We start from the raw sequence: 6,373 nt of genomic DNA on the forward strand, positions 1-6,373 counted from the left end.
ATGGAGCCCTGAAAGAAAAGGACTCCCATAAGGATGTTGATGCCTGCCCCCGAGGGAAAAGATGAAGGTCCCGCCTATGGGGAAAAAATTGATAATATAATGTGATTGTTGAACAAATCAATTTTTTTCCTTGCCTGCTTTCCCCCATTAAAAATGGGGATAAAACAATTTTATTTTCCTGCTTTGATGGGATGATTCGCCCCTGGCCATGGTTTTAGGCCAGGGGCCTTGAAATGCGATTAGATAATCTTTCCTCCTATACTTGCTACTTTCCTTGTGGAATGAGGTTTCTCCTTTGATATGTGAATATCCGCAGGTGTTGTTGTGAGCAGGGGTCCTCTTCCAAGTTTTTGGAGGCAGGTCTCCAAACCTCCTTGGAGAGAAAGCTCTTCATATTTTTTCTTTCACGAAAGGTGCTTCCATAATGCCACTTGGTTGGGGGTTATCCTCCATTTTTCTTGAAGGAGACCTTCTAAGATTTCCAGACAGGCGAGTTCCTTTCACCTCCCTTAGGGGGTGTTTCCTTAAGCTTCCTAGGTAAACAGGCTCCCTCCATTTTCTCGTGGGATGCCGCCTTAACTTTTCTCATATGTGAGTATTTGAAAAGTATATCATAAAACATGTATTTACACAAGAAATACTGAAACATAAAGCAAACGAGGGCTTAAGATGGGAGTCCAGAGGTCCTTTGGAAAGTGGAGGTGACATAAGCTTTGGCAGGGCTTACTCTTATATAGTTTTTATGCCTCGCTTTAATATATATAATACGTTATACCTTTCTGGGAAGGATGTCTACAGGTGTAGATTTGGTAAAGGAAGCCCTGCAAGAGGACTCGTTGGAAGGTGTCCTTCAGGAGGACAACTTTAGAAGTGGTCTTTTTGGAGGACCTAGTGGAGGGTGCCTTTTTCGGGAGGATGGATTGTAGGATGCCCTGCGGGAGGACATTTTTAGAAGGAGTCCCTCAGGAGGACTTATCCATAGGATGCCTTGTGGAGGGCATTTTTAGAGGGGATCCTTCAGGAGGATTCATTGGAGGGTGTCCATCGAGAGAACACATTATAGGATGACCTGCAGGAGGACATTTTTAGAGGAGTCCTTCAGGAGGACTTATTTTAAGGATGTCTTGTGTACGGTAGGGGCACCCTTCTTTATGCATAGTACCTCATGAGGTTATGAATATTCTAAGGTTCGTGCTAGCGGACGTCCTTCAGGGTCTTCTAGCTCATAGGTTCCTCATCCTCTCATTGTTATGACCTTGAAGGTTCTTTCTCAAGTGGGATCTAGTTTCCCTATCGGTTTCAATGTATCCATCCTTCGTACAACAAGGTCACCTACTTGAAGACTTCGTGTCTTCACGCTTCTGTTGTGGGCATTGATCATGGTGCTTTTATATCTTTGGATACGAATAAAGGCCCCTCTTCCCTTAGTTCTTCGATCAGATCCAAGTTTTCTTTCAACAATTCCTGGTTATTTCTCCTAGAGAAATGTAGTATTCTACGGGAGGGCACCCCCAACTCTGCTGAGATGCTCGCCTCGGTCCCGTCCACCATAGTGAAAGGACTTTCTCCTGCAGACCCTCGACTGGTTGTGCGATAAGCCCATAAAATATTAGTTAACTTTTTCTGTCCAAAACCAACTATAATATTCTTAAGTCAAATATGATATTTAATTAATTATTAATTTAAATAGTCAAACTCATAAAATTTTCCGATTCAACACTATATCAGACAATATAAATTATATTTAGTAAAAACACTACTCAAATAATATTAATATCTAATTAATCAATACTTAAATTAAGAAATTTCTTTCCTATTGCGATTCTCGGACGGAGGTAAATGGCCGAAATGTGAGTTCAAATGCAACCATCAATAGGTTTGTTATATATATCTATATTATATTATTAGTATTGAGCACCACTTTAGTGTCTCTCCTTTTTTAATTTATTATTATTATTTTTTAATTATCTCAGCAGGTGTTTTTTCTTTTTCGTCAACCTTCATTTTTTTCCTCTCTCGCAATTTCCATATTTTTTTTAAATAACTACCCACAACTTCTATATTTTTAATATTTTTTTATTTATTTAAATAAAATATATAATTTAAAAATATAATAATTACATTATAATATTTTAAAATAATTACACATAAATTTTGATGTGCCACACACACTAATTTTCATGAACAGAAAAGGGGATGATTTAGTCCAAACTTGTTGGCCAATTTGGGGGAGCAACATCTTATCCTATTCTTTGGTTTTTTCAAATTTTAATTAAATTTACTATTTAGTTCCTGACTTTATAAAATTATATAATTTAATCCTAAATATTTTATAAATTTTTAATTTAATTCCTTTGTATTTTAATATATTCAAATTTCAACTTATAATTAAATTAAATTTTTTTAATATTTATCTATTTAACCCATAATTATGTACAAAAAGGTTATGGATGTTACACTAAGGGTCTCTCCTTTTTCATCTAATTTCTTTTTATATTTATCAGTAATTTAAAATACTCTTTTTTTTTTTCGCCTTGTTGTCTCCATTGTTATGAATAATTTAGCAATAGTTTCATAGCCTTGCATTAGGCTAAGTATAAGAGTATGATAAAACAAAAGTTCAGAAATTTAAATAAGGAAACTAACAGAATTAAAGTGCTCAGCAGTATATAAACAACTTTTTATTACTAAGAAGGACGGGTTGTACAAATGCTTCTCCTTAAACTTATGAAGGCTTTCGAAGATCTGATTCAAACTAAACAAGAAGAACTATTTATAGAGGAAAAGGGAAAACTAAACGTACGGTCTAAAAAGAGATATGTCGCATTTGCATGGTATCCTCTTTTATTGAGGACATGTGTTGGCTGTAATTTGCCAAGTGTCACATGATTTTCGTCACGTGTCCATTAGTCAAAGTTCAAATTTGACTCCTGTTTATTGAATTCTTTGTCTGCCAATATTATTGCTTACATCATTCTTTTCATGATTTATTCGGATTCCGATCTTTTGTGATTATCTCGTCCTTGCTCTTTCAGAAGATTTTGAAGCTTCCATTTTTTATTTTCCCCTGAAGGCACTTCTCATTCCTTTGAATAATTGATCGAGAAGGTCTGCTTTAGTGAATTCTTCGTAAGGGTCTTGGGATTCGATCCTCTACTAAATAAGAAAATTTATTTTCTTTTTCTTCGAAAGATTTATATATAAACAATAGCTCGTGAATTATTGCTGCCACCCTCTTCTCCATCCTCTTCTGTGCCTCCAACGACCTTAGGTCGTACCCAAAAGGTATCTTCATAGTGCAACCAGTAAGGCAGCCTCTGCCATTTCCACATTGCAATTTTGCAATACTTCCCTTGTCTTAAAACAGGCGGAAAATTTATGATAAATAAAAATCAAATATACTTATTTTTTTAGGTAAATGTAAATTTCATTAAGTAAACTGTACAGTTGTACAGTACAATAATATTCAAAGTGTGGGTTCTCCCTCGACAGACCAAGAGATACACCATATTCTATAAATCGCACAAGAATTAACAGAGGGAGGTAATGTAACACTAAGTATCCTCTGCCGAACATCTTCTAAAATAAGGTAAGCTAGCGAGTCAGCCGTCCGATCCGTCTGCTCAATCGCCGTTGATTGCGCTCCTGCCATATATGATAGACACAGGAAGCCAGCAATGCCCGATATGCCACGTTTATGATATGTTTCCCTCTTCATTTTGCTGCTGCTCAAATAATATCTTTTAGCCAATTACGATTAGTAAAATACTTATCCACCGTATATAGCAATTTAGTAATACTTCCCTTCTGTACGTGCTCTTTTTCCCTCACTCTTTCAATTTCACAAACACCTAAGCTGCTATCCTTCTCCGCTGTCTCAATGTACTTATTCCTAGTTAATCAGCATCAAACAATCGGAAAAACTGCGGGTGCTTTATTCGGCAATCTAAATTCTAACCTTTTTCAACACAATGTACATATTTCGTGTCTCAGACTTAAATCGAGAAATAGATGATGAAAGGAGGGAATCCGTATGAAACGCAAGAGCCTAAATATTCATTAATGTTCATCTAATTTCTAGTGTCATAGATCATTGTTAGTCGGCTACTCATGGTGACTGAAAATTTTGATTATTGATTAATTAAAAATAATTAATTAAATTTAATTTAATTAATTGTTATGTTAGACACAAACTCGAGTTTAGTTGAGGGTGAACCTGAGAGTAAGATACAAACCACTAAAAAATTGGTGGAATTAATTCTATAATAAACGAATTAATTTAATTGGATTAAATTAATTCAAGGAGAATACAAATGATTGGATCATTATAGAAAAATCCATTTGATGGATAGCTCAAGAATTAATTAATTGAATTATTTGATTCCGGGCTTAGCACCTTTAAATTAATTGGATTTGATTCAAGTTTAGGATTTGAACAATTCAAAAGCACTAAACAATATCATTTGTTTGGAATTGTTTTATTCTTGTTCTTTTCGCAATAGATTGGAATTTCGATTTAATTTTTTATGGTGTGGACAACTTAGATGAATTCTATACTGAATTAAAGTGAACAAAATAAAAAAATATAAAGGGAACAACACTCGTTGCTAGTCGATTTAAGAAACGAAAAGTCAGAGTTTCATTTAAATTTCTGTAATTTTCGCCTCTAGCCACCTGTCAGCATGTTTGATTTATTGTTATGCTTGTTGACAAATATCGAAAGCCTGAAAAATTCAAAGGGAACACCCATTTGAAACCGATTTTAAGTTCAATAAATTTCACGCTTCCATTCAGTTTTCGGGTCATTTTTTCAAAAAATCGATTTATTCAAATTTATATTTTACATAAAAAAGAAATAAAATTATATCCCCTTTTAGTAACCCTTTGGATCTTAATTTAAAGAGATTAATGGTCCATATATTCTCCTTATTGAAATTTATGGCCAAATTTTTGAATGACTAAGATATACTGTTTCCATTTACTACACAAATTAACAATTAATTTTCAGAAGTCATAAGTGGATTTCTTAATTTAATTATAGGGTTCATATTCAATATATAATATAATAATTTAATAAATATTCCCCCCAATCCCCACCACCCTAATTAGCCATTAAAAGAAATAAAATAATGAGCAAAACAATTATAACTTATAATAGTAAAAATATTTTTAAAAAATGTTGTGTGTTGTTTTATACTTTTATGTATCAGTAATAATAAAAATAAACTGAATTTTTGGACCAATGAAAAAGATTTGGACCATTTATTTGAAAATAAAGTGTTTTGGTTATCTCACTTGGATAGCTGCTGTGTTCTTTGTACGAATGGTGCAGTGGAAAATCACAGCCACCTAATCTTTCACTGCCCCTATTCAAGAAGTTGTTTGCGGGTGATACGACTCACACTTCGCTTCCTTTGGCCGAACTGCCCATGGCCTACTGATGTGTTGTGGGCTGCTAGCAAATGGAGGAGTAAGCACGTGATATCTGCGTCCTATCGTGCCTTACTTGATTCCTTGATTTATCACATCTGGCGTGAACGTAATCTTCAACGTTTTGATGGGAGCCATCGTGATTCACGGACTTTAGGTACACTAATTTTTAAAGATGTGTGACAGAGGATTCGTAGTGTTCAATTTCCTTATGTTGTTAGAACATCCGCACTTTATCGTTTATGGCAAATTTTCTTGAGGAATCCACCTAATTGATGCTTGTTGTATTGTACTTATGTATACTTTTACTTACATTTATTGAAAAAAAATAAGTAAGAATATTTTAAACATTTCATCTTAAAACTCTGAATTAGTTCATGCAAGTATGTTGTGAACATCTTTTCTTCAAAAATGTTTTCACAGACAGTATTGACTTTTTTCTTTTACTTTGGGCGGAGAATGTTTTTTGACTATTACCTATTTGGGATCATTACAATCCTGTTCTTTTAAATTTGTTGTAATTACACTTAATAATTTTTGTGGTTTGAAAAATAATATCCAACAACTCTTGAGTTTTGCTTTCATCTAACGAATAAATTTCTTCATTAATTAAAATTAATCGAACTTGTGAATATTAACAAAATAATAATAATAAATAAAACTATATGCATCCCAATTGACTTATTACTGATTGTAGGTTAGATAATTTTTTTTACCTAAATTACCCTTATATATTTTCGCGAGTTAATGTATTTGAGAAAGTATATATTAACTGTTATAAGGGTAGTTTAATTGGAAAAAATTATTTTGACGTGCAATAAGTCAGTAATAAGTCAATTGATGGTAAATATCAATTTTCATTCAATTTTTTAATTAATAAAAAAACTTATTTATTACACAAAAATAAACTTCGAAATATAAGAGGTAATTCTTTAAATTATAA

Source organism: Sesamum indicum, linkage group LG10 (genome assembly GCF_026168435.1).
Source record: "Sesamum indicum cultivar Baizhima isolate 11 linkage group LG10, ASM2616843v1, whole genome shotgun sequence".
Taxonomy (NCBI): domain Eukaryota; kingdom Viridiplantae; phylum Streptophyta; class Magnoliopsida; order Lamiales; family Pedaliaceae; genus Sesamum; species Sesamum indicum.